Genomic DNA, 15037 nt, shown 5'->3' with positions numbered 1-15037 from the left:
GAGTTGGCTATGAGAGCATGGAAAGAGCCCTGGTTGCACTGTGGATAAGGCACTGGGCTGGTCACCTCAAGGTTAACCCTGCAGGGGACAGATGACGCTGTCCCCTCTCACAAAGCTTACAGGCTTGGAAACCCTGCATCGGTCACCATGAGTTGGAATCAGCTCAGGGACAGTGGGTTCATGAGACCACCTGGAGATTTCCATGGGACGGCCGCTTGTAGGTGACACTCGGTGAAGGCATTTGTCGTTGCATTTGCACACGTTGCTCGAGAACCCGTGTGTGTGTGTGTGTGTGTGTGTGTGTGTGTGTACCCCTGAAGGACAAGACGTTAGCACGGCTCTGCCTGCCTCCGGCTTCGTCATCTCTAGCTGGCTCTCGCCTGTTTATGAGCTTGCCTTCTCACAGAGGGCGACAGTAGCCAGCATGCCACTACACACAACATCGTTCAAAGGCCAGATTGGAGAACCTTGTTTAGGGTTCTTTCTAGAGAGCCAAGGAAATGCTGAAGTCTCCATTCAGAGGTGGTTAGTATCTGAAGAATGCTCGTCTGGGAGTGGTGCTTGGGGGGTGCGGGGGCACAGCACAGGTGGAAGTCTCGCCTTCCGTGCTGGGGATCTGGGTTTGATCTCTGACCAACACACCTCAAGTCGGCCACCATCGTCGGTGGACGTGTGTGTGTTGCACAGTTCAACAAAACTTCCAGGCTCAGACAGACTGGGAAGAAAGGTCCAGGGATTGACTTCTGAAAGTCGGCCAGTGGAAATCCCACGGATCACAATGGCCTGACTCCTCGTGCCTGGTGTCTCCAAGAAGTGGAACCAAAGCTACAACAGCGCACGCGCACACACCCCATGCGGGGTTTTCAAGGCCAGATACCTCTGAACCGAAGGGCTTCTCAACTAGCCTGAGGAAGCTTGAAAATCATTTGCTTAATTTATAAAATCAATGACATTCAGAGTGCATGATTGACTGGCGTCTCGGTGTTGGCAAACTGAATGACATATAACAGAGGTCGTTTGTCTCATTTGCCTAGAAACCTAGCTGTTTTTGTTTGTTTGTTTGTTCTCCATTAGCATATTGCTGCATTGCTATATAATAACATATTGAGACAAGAGTTATTACTTAAAAGGTCAGAGACTGGAGGCTTCATCCCACATATGGATGCAGGGATCACAACTCTTTTTTGTGCACCCTTGCCAACAAATACAGAATTCACAGGAAGCCTTCCTTTACGGCAACATTCCATCATCAGAGAGCAGGCTGCTGGGAGGAAAACATATAGCCCCCACTTGGCCCTAATTGTCGGAGGCTCACAAGATTGGGCACTTCGGAATGGTCAAACCAACTCAGGATCACGTGGGCCACCATGGCACCAAACGACTTCTCCCTGCAGAGATTATGCGCCCAGCTCAGATGGGTTTTGGCAGAATATCAATTAAAAGAAACACCCTTCCTACAGACAGGTCTCTGACATCCTTGCGAAAGGCTTAGGCATGAGAGCCAATCATGAGCTCTGCCATCTCACTGAGGGCCTCATCTGCCCGTCTCCTTCCCCCACCACTGCGTCATACATGTCTCTGTGGAAGCTTCGAGCCCAGTTCAAAAGAAAAATCATTGTCAGATAAAAGAGGAATTATTACTAGGTTATATACATATATATAATATATAACCTACTGTTTTATATATATATATATATATACATATATATATATATACACATATATACCCCTTAAAGAAGTTCCTGAGACAGGAGCTCATTCTTTATTAGGCTTCTACATGCATGATTTTCAGGTGCCCACTATTCACCATCAGCAGCACTTCCTGGTGAAACACCCCAGTTCTGGAGCCATTGTTTATTTCCCCACTTGAGTTACTAGACTTGGAAGCAGATCAGTGAGAGTGCTTCCATAGAAGGGACAACTTTGAGTCGATTCTAATTACAAGTACACACCAAGAATACCTGACTTTTCAAAAGGGCACATACTGTCTTCCTGGACAATAAACTCTGACTTTTAGTCTATCCGTTAATAGACCGACTTAAAGCGTATACGAAGGACATAGGCTCATCACCATCAGCCCCAGGTGCCATTGAGCCAAGCCGATCTGCAGGCATCCCCGGGCGTGGGAGCAGACCTGTGCTCCCCTGTTTTCAATGACTGGTTTCCTGGAAGCAGATTGCCAGAGCTTTTCTCCAGGTGTCTCTGGGTGGACCTGAACCTCTGACCTTCCAGTTAGCAGCTGAATGAGTGGACCATTTTCATCACCCAGGGCTTCTGAAACACATCTTACTCCCCTTTAAAAATAATGGGGCAATACTGGGAGGGTAGAGGGTGAGTGGGTTGGAAAGGGGGAACCGATTACAAGGATCTACATGTGACCTCCCTGGGGGAAGGACAACAGAAAAGTGGGCGAAGGGAGACGTCGGACCGGGCAAGATATGACAAAATAATAATTTATAAATTATCAAGGACTCATGAGGGAGGGAGGAGCGGGGAGGGAGAGGAAAAAAGAGAACTTGATGCAAAGGGCTTAAGTGGAGAATGCTTTGAAATGATTAGGGCAAAGAATCTACAGATGTGCTTTATACAATTGATGTGTATGTATGGATTGTGATAAGAGTTGTATCAGTCCCTAATAAAATATAAAATAATAATAACGAAGCATATACTTGTTGGATATTAACTATAAATGAACACAAGGCACAACAGTGAGCAAAAAGGGTAAAGGTCCTGCCCTCATGAAGCACACCTTGTACATTGTGGGGATGCCAGGTGCAGAGAAGAGTGCACAGCTCACAAAAGCGCTAGTTACGAAAAGAACCAAATCAAACTCATTGCTATCCGGTCGATTCTGCCTCATAGCAGCCCTGCGTAGGGTTCCTGAGGCTATGGATCTTTTTAATGACATTTTATTGTGAATGAGGTGAGTGTGTACAGAGCAGATTCAACAGTTTGCACACATTTTGGGTCAGCTCATCACTGGCAATTCCCTCACACTGTATCATCCCTTCTCCCACTTCTTCCTCGTGTTTCCTGTTTCCTTTCCTAACCTTCTGGAATCTCCCCTGGGCTAAATGCTGCCCTTTCGCTCTGAAATTGTTGATTATTCTACCACAGGGTAAGTTCAGGCCCAGGCCTGAAGAGTTGGCTACCCTGTTCTTGTTGTTTTTGAGGTTTGATGTTTTAAAATAATGAACCAGACTCTCTCAATGTCCGTGGCTCATTAGAGGGAAAATGTCTTTCTGTGGACAACCCAAGCATGTCTATGTATTTAGATCCTGGTTGCCTGAGATGACATGTTCATTGAACTAAACATGAGATACCCACAGACCAGTAGATCTAGGCCTTTCCTGAAGGCTCTCCCTGCCTCTAATTGCCTGAATCTCTAACCTCTGCTGCTTTGGGTACAGAATTACAAAATCAAGGGTGTCAAGAGAAAATCAGTGTTCAGTTGATGAGCTTTATTTTCTTTGGGAAGAAGGAACTGAGTGGAAAATGAAAGGCCAATCACATTAGCTCATGTCCGTGACTGGAAAAAAAATCTCTAATTTCCTATGATTGTTATAGCACACTCATTCTGCTGGCCCTTGTGATTCCTGCAACATAAGAAACCTTAAAGTTTCCAGCACACCCAGCAAGTGGACTAGAGGAGCTTTTTAAACTGAAGTACAGCTGAATATTACTTAATCGAGAGATGGAAATGCTAAGTACGCAGGGTCAGGGGAGACTTGGAAGGAAAGGAGTCTTGTCACTGAAGTGGCATGTCCTTGGTGGCTCTTCTAGGTCACTGGCAATGAATAAAGGGGAGCCTGCTCTTCTTTACCACCTGTTCAAAGGAGGGCAAAGGAACAAGTGGGTCAGCAGCATATTGCTAGACTTACTCCAAAGAGCTGGAAATAGCTGCTGTTCAAAAGTGGGCTGACCTCTCCTTGTCTCTCTCTCTCTCTCTCTCTCTCTCTCTCTCTCTCTCTCTCTCTCTCTCTCTCTCTCTCCCTCTCTCTCTCTCTGACACACAAACATGCACACTCCTTATCAGACACCTGCTTAGAAAATAATTATCATTCTTCTCCACATTGTCAATGCAGCTATAACCTCACTTGAAAGTAATGATTAAATTTTTGATAAAATTGATCGTTGCAAGAGTCCCCAATAACCTGATAATTAAAACGGATAAAATTAGACATTCTTTTATTTCCTGCGTTGGTAATCGATCTGAGGATAAGTAAAAAATATTGTTACACAGTCATAGAAAGTTTTATTGAACAAAAGTATCAAAAGGCGAAGCTGTTGTCTCTCCATGCAGGTTTATGCGCTTCGGAAAGCAGGGTTCCTATTTCGCTAACCCTTCCCTCATGACATTCTGTGCTCTTTGATTGATCCACTGTCAAACGGTAGTTTGGACGTCCAGGAGAAACTCAAAGTTGTTTTCTCTTTCAATAGTCTTTGAGTTTTGGAAATAAAAAAGAAGTCTGAATGGGCTGTAGGAGGGTGGGTTAGACTTTCCCAGGGGACTTCTCCCAGGACAGCTTTGCTACCCTGTAAGCATGGTCATGAAAACGTACCTTTGGCACAACTTTGTTGGCCTTTTCTCGCCTATGCATTGTGTATCTTTCTCCAAACTTCTTTCTGCTACACCACCATGTGTGCCCTATGTCCTTCAAGAAAATGCACCCGGACCACTCCCTGAGAATCCCTAAAAAGAGACAAAAACCTTCTGATCGGCCCTCTCTATCTTGAAACAAACTGGCCCAGCAGCGCCCTTGAGGACTCCGAGTGGCATAGTGGACTGCTAATTGCAAAGTCAGCAGTTCAAAACCACTGGCCTCCTCCGCAGGAGAAAGATGAGGCTTTCTACTCCCAAGAAGATGTACAGTCTCACAGACCCATAAAAGCAGTTCTACTGTGTCCTGTCGGCCCACTCAGAGTCAGAATGGACTGATGACGGTGCGTTAGAGTGAGCAGACGTCCGCAGAAGACACTGTTTTGATGGGATCTTGTTTAAGGCACCCTAAGTGTATTACGGAGAGAAGTCGTCTGCACCCATCCACTGATCACAGAGGCATGCTTAAACATATGAGTCTTTGGAACACACCTGTACATGTATGAACTGGAATCTTAGTAGTAACATTTTTTTCACTTACTCTGATATATACCTTCGGCTCTGAATGGTCTAGAAATTTTGCATTTTTGCAATTGTCCTCAGCTTTGTGTACCCCAGTGCACACAATGTAACATTTCTGAGTTTGACAAAGGCCAGTCATTATATTTCATTCCCACAGAAGCCTAGAAACAGTCTCTTTTTTCCTGCGGGGATGCAACCGAATATCTGGATTGGAAAATTCCCATATCGGAGCCCACTGGGTAGAGCATGCACCAGCACAACACTCTGCCCAACATCTTTTGAAAGTAGACACCTACCATCAGAAATACCCAGTGCTTAGGGCCTCACTAAAAAGGACTGCACCTCCTGGCATGGGTGGACCCAGATTATATTATGCTGAGCCAAGTTAGTCCGTCACAGAAGCACAAATACTGCACGAGACCACAACTCTAAGGATGAAAAACACAAGACAAAGACTAACCAAACAGAACAGATTTTGGAGGTTCCCAAGGAAAGGGGGTTCAGGTGGGAAGACAAACAATGGGCTAGAAGGCTGACAGGGATTGACTTGGGAGAGAGGAGGGAGTGTGATCTGTAAGAGGAATACAGCAACCTGGGGAGGTGTGATCAAATATAGGGGATGGGATTTATGGGTGGTGTTAACTGCTGAATGCAGAATTGATGGTCTGAAAGAGCAACCACCCACCTAATTCACCATGTAAAGGTTTTGGGTTTGTTTGGTTGGGTTTTTTGGGGTTTTTTTTTTTTTAGTGATCAGGGCTTAAATGGGATGAGCTGAGAATCTCACCAGTTCATTCAAATATTCTCCTTATTTGAAATGGGAGGAGAATTTAGCGAGTTTATTCAGGAGCATAAAAAGAAAATTGAAAGGTAATGTTTGATTGCATGGATCTTTAACTTGTTTCTTATTTAATAATGTGTGTCAAGTTATCCGTCAAGCTCTGATGAAGTCAGAGCTTCGTCATGGGGTGCATGTTTATGCGCAGCCTGCAATTTTATAGTCTTCTATTCATTGCCATGAGAAGCGGAAGGGAAGATTGCCTTCTAAAGAAAACTGGTTTGTCCCATGAAGGAGAAGTGTAGTAGGCCCACAGAGTTGACCCAACATGCCAGTAAATAAGCGGGGTGTACAGCTAGGGTCAACCACTTGTCTGTCCATGTGTCATGTTGTGGCTTTTGTGTTGCTGTGATTCTGGTGGCTATGTCACTGATATTCGAATACCAGTATGGTCACCCAAAGTGAACACGTTTTATCAGAACTTCCAGACTAAGAACGGACCACAAAGAAGACTGGGCTGTCCACTTGGGAAGAATTACCTACTGGAAACTTTATGGATCGTATCAAAGACTGTGAGATACTGAAGGCCTAATGAGACCAAGCAGAGCATTGTCAGACAGTGCCAGAAGGTGAGAGACCCTCAGGTCAGAGAATACTCAAACTGTGACTGAGGAAGAGCTGCCTTCTCAAAGGAGAATCGACAACCGTAATGATGTTGATGGAGTAAAGTCTGTGAGAGTAAAACCTTCAGAGCCTTCATTTGCTGATGGGGTGTGACTCAAAATGAGAAGAAACATCAATTAATACAGAACTTGGAATGAATGATGAATCTAGGAAAATTGGAAGTTGTCAAATTGAAATTAAATACATAAAGACCAGTATCCAAGGTGTTAGTAAGCTAAAATGGACTGGTATTGGCCATTTAGATTCAGAAAATTAAATGGTTTACTGTGCTTGGAATGACACAATCAAGAGAAATGGTGTTGCACTCATAATAAAAAAGCACATTTCAAGATCTATCTAGTCTGTGACATGATTGTATCTATCCGCCTTCAAGGAAGCCCAACCAATATAACTATTATTCAAATGTATGCACCAACCACTAAAGCTTGTGATGAATAAATTGAAGAATTCTACTTTGTTATGCTGGGTAAACTAGAGAAACAAATTCATAGACACTCATATATGTATAAGAAAGAGCTTTAGATACAAGAACAATTGGACATTTAGAAAAAATTCCATCCCAGTCCAGATCAAGTACATAAGTTCAATATTAACCATATGTCCAATAAAAATCTATAAGTCCTCTTCAGACTCATGAAACACATGCAATCAAGCCAAAAGCATGAAGATCACAGGCCAATGGGTGGGAGGTCTTGTGGATCCAGGGGTGGTATAAGCATCTCAGCGCTGGCAGGGGTCTCCATGTATCTTCTCCAGCTCCCAGGGCATGGGCTCTATCAGCATAGCACCCTGTGTCTTGCCAGTAGAGTGTCTCTCAGGGAGAGAGAGTGTGTCTCCTGCCTCCAAGGAAGAAGACAAAAGTTCCCAGAATCCTCACAAGAAGGCCATGCCCACACAGAGGCCTCATTGACTATGATCTGATTGATAGGCTAGACCACCCCTTCATTCTGAATCCTCAAATTGACCCCAGATTATATAACTACCACATCTACTAACATCTTCAGCCTGAGATGGATCAAACATGCAATCAAGATGCATTGATAATTATTGGTGATTGGAATGCAAAAGTTGGAAACACAGAGGAAAGAACAAAGGAACCAAAAAAAAAAAAAAGCCTCTCTACCATCAAGTCGATGTCAACACACAGTGACCCTGTAGGACAGGGTAGAATTGCCCCTGTAAATTTCCAAGACTGTAACTCTGTACAGGAGTAGAAAATCCCATCTTTCTCCCTGGATCAATTGGGTTTTGAACTGCTGACCTTTCAGTTAGCAGCCTAACTCATAACCAGTCTGCCACTACTTCTCCTGTTCAGAGGAAGGAACAGTGATCAGAAAAGATGGTCTTGGTGATAGAAACAAAGCTAGAGATCGTATGATGGACCTTAGCAAGACCACCGGCTTGTTCATAGTAAATGCCTTTTTCAACAACACAGATGGCAACTCCCCACATGGACTTCTCCAGATTGAATACACAAAAATCAAAATGACTACATGCATGGGAAGAAACTATGAAGATGTTCCATATCAGCAGCTCAAATGAGGCCAGGGGCTGACTGTGGAAAGATCACCAATTGCGCATATGTAAGACTGCCTGGATATGGCTTCAAGAAAGCAAGCCTGGATTCTAGTTCCAACCAAGGAAGCTGAAACTCAGTGAATTGAACCAGCCCAGATCTTAACAAAGACTGCCCCAAAAAAGGTGGAAAGATGGTCATAGAGCCTAGACAAGGAGAGCAGAATTAGCAGCGATTTAATCACTTGAGACCTGAGTTCTACACTGCCCAAAAAGTAATGTTTGACCAGTTCACTTGAGTTTCCCAATCCTTAGAGTAGAAACTGATGGATCAAACACTTAATTCCCCTGATGTCTGGTTTCTCTTTCACTGAGAACAGTAGGAGGTATATTCAAAGACGTCATGGGGGACACTTTGTATAGGATCTGTGGGCCACTGGAAGGACTTGACTTTTACTAGAACCAGCTTTGAGAAAAGACCTGATTTGGTCCAACTAACATAGAGTTCTTCTTGGGTAGCACAAACAGTTAAGCACTCAATACTAGTTGAAAGGTTGGAGATTTGAACCGACACATAGACATCTAGGACAACAGGCCTGGTGGTCTCCCTTGAAAGGTACAACCTTGAACACCCTATGGAGCTTAAGAACCTCACTCTGCACACATTGCCATGTGTCTGAATCAACTCCACCACAACCAGCAACAATGTTGTAAACGGATGAGGTGGATGAAATGAGCTTATCCATGAAAATCACTTAGCACCATGCCTAGCACCTGAATAATAAAAAAGTTGCCATTAGGTTGATTCTGATTTAAGGGGACCCATGGGTGCCAAGGTAGAAGCATGCTCCATCCAGTTTTCGGTGGCTCATTTTCCACAAGTAGATCCTAGGGCTTTTTTTTTTTTCAGTGTCACCAGTTGATGTCATCCAGTACAGTAAGTCACGGTTATCCTCAATCCCTACTCTGCCACGGACCTCTTTCCATTCCAGACCATACAGAATCTTTAGAAGTTTTTATTGTCAATTTAAACCATAAAACAGCATATGATCAATGTATTTATCAATCATTTGAATGTAATATTTCTTAGATCATATGGATACTAATGATAACATTTGTTTTATGATTTCTCTACATTGAATCACAGCTTTATTAGTTACAGCATGCTTAGCGCACTATTCACAATAGCATGAAGATGAAAACAACCTACATGCCCACTAGTATAACATGCATAAAGAAACTCTGTGTTTTCAAACTGGTTGTGTACCACATGTTCAATTCTGCCGGATGTGATTGAACTATGGAATGATTTGATATATGTTTAATCCCAATTAATAAAAAAAGAGAATGTGACACATTGTGAGAAATGTAACAAAGATATCTGAAAATTTTGTGTGCAATTTGTGCAAAGGGGGAGATTTTAATTGGAAGTATAGACTTTCAAATAGCACAATAAAATAGATATATTTTTAAACGCAAAAATTTTTGAAAAGGAAACCAAACTTGACCAATGGCTACCATAGGTGAAGGAGCATTTTAGCTCAAGGGCATTGAATTTATGTTAATGGTGGTGGAATAATTTGGAAAATGATATCAATAGTGGTTGTACAACACGAACAGTATAATCAATGTAGAAGTAGAAGAATGTTTTGTGGTGTATATTTTTGCCACAATTAAAAATAATTACATGAATAACAATGAATTCTAGAAGAAAATGCAGAATTTGTTGGGTGATGATTGTAAAACTCTTCTTGGTATGATTGAATTACTGAATTGAATGATACATGGAGGAAGTGCCAATAAAACTGTTAAATAAATAAATGTACCCAAAAGAAAGAAACTCTGGTACATATGCACAATGGCATACTATCTATCCATCATTAAAAAACAGTAACTACACCAGGAAGCACCTCATGACACAGATGGACCTGGAGAGCATCCTACTGGCTGGAATTATTCAATCACAAAAAGACAAATACTACGTTAGATCACTATTATCAGTGAACATATCTATTTTAAAAAGAAGATACAGATATGCATACCAAAGGGAATGAATGCCAAGGAGGCTATGGCCAGGAGAGATGAGGAAGTAGCGGGCTAGACTGGGGATGGGTGTTCACTTTGGTGTAATGGACGGGAGTTGCCCATAAGAGAGAGAAGTAAATCAAGGAGCAGGTGAAGGGTAAATTTGGGGGGCTGTTTATTAGTAATTTTAACTGTGGCATACAAAGTTGATGATCCAAACTGTAACCTTCTCCTGATTTACAATCAAACAAAGAAACATGAGTGGGGGGTGTGCAAGTACAGGTAGCTAAAAGAACAACAGACGGTGCTTATACGATGAGCAGACGAAATCATATGATTTGAAGCATCATCACAATTAGGCAAGGACAACTCTAAACAGAGCATATTAGACATTTCCAAAAGTAAATTGCTTAGGGTTTTAGTCTATGAACAAATGTAAGCTGGGCTTATGAAAAATGTTTTTGTCGTTGTAACTAACTGCAAGGATATTTTTATAAAAAACAATACACTTCTGCAGAAACACTGCACAAACATTTTATCATCGGTCATTCTGGCGTTGTCCCCTCTCTCCCTCCCTAATGCCAGCAGGGCTTTCACCCAAGGTGCCCTGCATGGAGCCCTGCAACCTCCAGTCTTTCCGTTTCCAGCTGTGCACGTTCCTGCTGACACGATCTGGAGACTCCATGCATGAAACTGCTCCTACGTGTGAACTGTTATTTAATGACGCAGTTCAGTGATGCCGTCTAAGAAGCTTGCCTTTCTCTGGATCCCAGCTTTCCAGCAAATGTCTGATTAGCATTTATTTTGGCGTGTAGAGGTGGTCCCCAACTTTCTGTGGGGTTCTGTTTGGACCACTCCATCATAACTTTAGGATTGTTCTGACATAAGTCAAGCTCCTCTGTTTTCTATGTCTTCATTTTTATTGCCTTTTAGTACCAATATCTTTCTCAATCCAATCATTGTCTTTGGGGTTGGAAAATTAAATATCAACTTACAGATATATTTTAATACATACATAAAGTACATATTACTATTTATTACTATGTACCAAAAGATGAGAAGAGTCTCTAAGACAAAGTACATTAGAAAGTTGATTATTGCAGATATAATTAGGTTAAAATTCAACATTTATCCTTTTTGACCCATTTACAACTTGTTCTTGTTTTTATTATTTTCTGCTTTTGAATTGAAGTTTTTGTGTGTGTGTTATTTTGTTTTTATGTGATATTCTTTATATGAAATCTGTGATAGGTCAATCTAGAGAGATAGTAGATTCATAACTCCTTAGGGTTATGACAGGAAAGGTTGAGGGGGAATCGGGAGACAATAATAATGGGTGCAAGAATGAATAAAAATATCTCAAATTGATTATGTTGATGATTGCACAACTCTGTTTAATATACTTAAAACACTGAATTGTGTGGGATACAAATTATATCAATAAAACAGCTGAATACAATTTGAAAATAAAAGCAATCCAGGTGTCAACCCTAAGATGAGCTCTGTTTCTCTTCGTTTTTGTACAAATTACTTTTTGGGAAAGTACACAGGAATTCGGTCCCTCACCACAATTTTTTCCCTTCCTGTGTTGGGATGGCTAGTTTTAGATTAAGACCTAGATTAAAAATTTAAACTTTTCTAAAAGACTTCCCGAAACTGCCAAACTACTCCAAAGTCTTTGGTTGCTTAGTGTGGAAACTTATCTGTCCACACTGCCTACACTGATGAGAGGATGCGACTGGTGGGAAAGAGTGAGGAGGAGGAGGAGGAGGAGCAGAAAGAGAGAGCAAAAAAGAAGGACTGAGCAGATAGTGGGAGAGAGGGAAGAAGGATGCAGGCTGGGTCTGATGTGCAGTTATTAAAGAATAAGATAGAGTCCTGCTCATCTATTCCCTACCGTCCCCGTCACCCCAGGGCTAAGCTGGGAGCCCCTTCTGTGTGTTCTGTGTGTTCCTATGACAACGCTGCTATGACACCTATCATTGTTAGGTGACGCTGAGTGGGTCAGCTCATAGCACCCAGTGTGACAGAGTAGAACTGACCCACGGGGTTTCCTGGGCTGCAGTCTGCCAGAAAAGATCAGCAGAGCCTTTCTCCTAAGCACCTGCTGAGTGCATTTGAACCCCCAATTTTTCAGTTAGCTTCCAAGTGCCTAACCATTGTGCCACCGGGGCTCCTGATGTTAACCCATAGGCTTCTCCTACAGCATTAACATTATCTATTCATCTGACTCTATCTTGCACTGAACTAGAAGCAACTTCAAGAACTGTGCCTGAATCCTCTTTGTTTTACAAAGATTAAGTGGTGTCTAGTGCAAGGTACGAGCATTAAGAATTATCGGTTAAGAAAACTAAAGAGCAAAATTGATGCATTTCATTGACTATAATTCCTTCGATTACAAGGCCACTAAGAAAGAAACTATAATCGGCAGATACCAGCACATTCCCAATTTTAGAGTTATCATCGCTCTGATTTTGAGCCTACAACAGGGAACAGATGACCCCAAAAAAAGGCACAAACTAATAAACATCATCTTTAAGTACAGGCATGTGTGCGTGTGTGAATACTTATACAAACAAAAATATCTCATTTACACACAGCGCCCTTGGCTTCCCTCCCTCACCAGTTTCCTCTTAGACTAACTGCTGGTTCCCATTTGGGAGAGTCGCCCTCCTGTCTGAGCACCAGGTAACTAAAGACAGATGGAAGAACTTGACCCCATTTCTTACTTATTTTCAGGCTGAACTTAAAAAAAAAAAAGGCACTTATTTCCTCCACCAAGGCGGTTTAACTGATGAGGATCAGGACACCCAAAGGAGAAATAATTTTTCTGCCAAGCAAGATGGTAACGCAAGCAGCTCATATATCATCTGCTGAGGGGAATCATGTCGCTGCAGAATGACTAGGGAATAAAAAATCTGGGCAAGCCTGTGGCGCATTTAATCAGAAGATCTCCAAGAAATCCCGCTCTGTCATCCACAAAGCCTCGTCTGTGGCAGGATGCAGAGTGGAGGTGTCCCTAGCACCTTGTTGTACATAGAAACAGGCTACGCAAACTAATAAAAAAGGACAATAACCATTATCGTCAGTATACATCTATAGATGTAGATTTAACTACAGTGAAACCTACAAAAAGCCATAACCTGTGTGAGGAGGAATCCTTTCAGAGAAGGAAAATGCAAGATTTTTTTCAATAATAGAGAATGATTTTTTTTTTAAGTGGCAAAATTGCAGCCTGTCAAAGCTGGAAAACTGGCAAGCCCCAGAAATACAAGGCAGGTCCTTCCATCGTTCCGGCTCTCACAGGTGTAGCTTCTTTACAGTGATGTGCACTGCACATCCCCAATGCGGTCTGAAAAACAGATCACACACACTGGGCGATTTTAACGTCATGTGGACACGGTATCTAGTCTGATCCTGCTTTTTCCTTGAGCCTCCTGAACAAGCTCTGTGCCTTCTCAGTTTGGTCCTCAACCAGCATCATTGGCAATCTCTCTGTAGCTCACATAGGTCTCTGTCCTGTTTTCATTAGCCTTGTAGCTTTCAGTGTAGCTGCCCCTTTAATAGTTTGGAGAGCCCCTGGCCTTCCTTCTGAGGATCTCAGTGACCACTGAGTATGGCAGGTCTCAGTCAGAAGGAACAGTATTCACTGATTTTCAGTGATTTGGGGTTAAATAGCCTTTGTTTTGCTTCCAATTCAGTATTTTTCCTTCGCCTTTTGTTCCTATCACCACCACTGTTAATTTTTTTACACAACCAGGGCTGAATATTGTAGCCATGGTGCACTTTATTGTAATCGTTTTTTTAAAAAATTAAACAGAGATAACGCAACAACATTCAAGAGATGTACAATATACAAGGTTGGAGGAAACGGCCTATGAATTGGGATATACACTTAAATGGCCAGGTGTTTTGGGATAGAAAGAACAGCATTGTACACACATAAGTCCGTTTCATAGGTGTTGATTGTGGCTATCAAGACATAGGTGTTATAAGTTACATACACATATGGCAACATAATTGCTTTGTGTACAAGAGACACGAGATTCACGTATTGTGTATGGGAAGCCATTTGCCGCCTCTCCATTAATCAGGATGCCTGAACTCTGTTATAACCTTCTGGAAGGTTATACACACATATATGCAGGCAGATTTTATCATATCTGACATCTGTCTGTATCCTCATATACACATAACTGTGTAAACAGAACTTCAATTTGATTGCCTATCAAGAGAGAGCACATATGTAGAGCTAAGTGTAAGTTCTAAAACAATTCATACATGGTAATTGGCGTGTAAAAAAAAAACCCAGAAGATTCAGAGTATGAACTTTGGGTTCCAATCCCAGCTCTATTAACTACTCCCGCTTTAACCTGGATCAAGTATAGCACTCTCTAAAACGGCCAGTGTCCTCTTCTGTAAAATTCAAATTATAAAAAAAAGCATCTCTCTATAACCAATGTGGAAGGATCCCTGGTGGCTTAACAGATTATGTGTTGGCTGCTAACCATAAGGCCAGAAGTTCAAGCCCACCAGTGCTCTGGTCTCGTAAGGATGCATAGCCTCACAGACCTTAAAAGGCAGCTCCACTCTGTTTGATGGGGTCACCGTGAGCTAGAATTGGCTCCTTGGCAGTGAGCTGTTATTTTTAATAAGTAAGGTTACATGAGACACTCTATGTAAGAGTTTACTAGAGTTACTGGCATGCAGTAAGCCCCAAACTGAAACATCCGGTGGCGTGGATTTGAACTGCCAACCACTTAGGTAGCAGCCAAATGTTGAAAGACAGCCCCACCAGAATTAGTTGTACATGTAAGTGCTCTACACCTGCTAGCCAGTTGTTGTGCCGATTCAGACTCATAAAAACCCTATGTGTGTCAGAGGACCATGCGCTCTATAGGACTTCCAGTGGC

This window comes from Tenrec ecaudatus, chromosome 6 (assembly GCF_050624435.1).
Source record: "Tenrec ecaudatus isolate mTenEca1 chromosome 6, mTenEca1.hap1, whole genome shotgun sequence".
Taxonomy (NCBI): Eukaryota; Metazoa; Chordata; class Mammalia; order Afrosoricida; family Tenrecidae; genus Tenrec; species Tenrec ecaudatus.
This window is presented reverse-complemented; position numbering follows the sequence as displayed.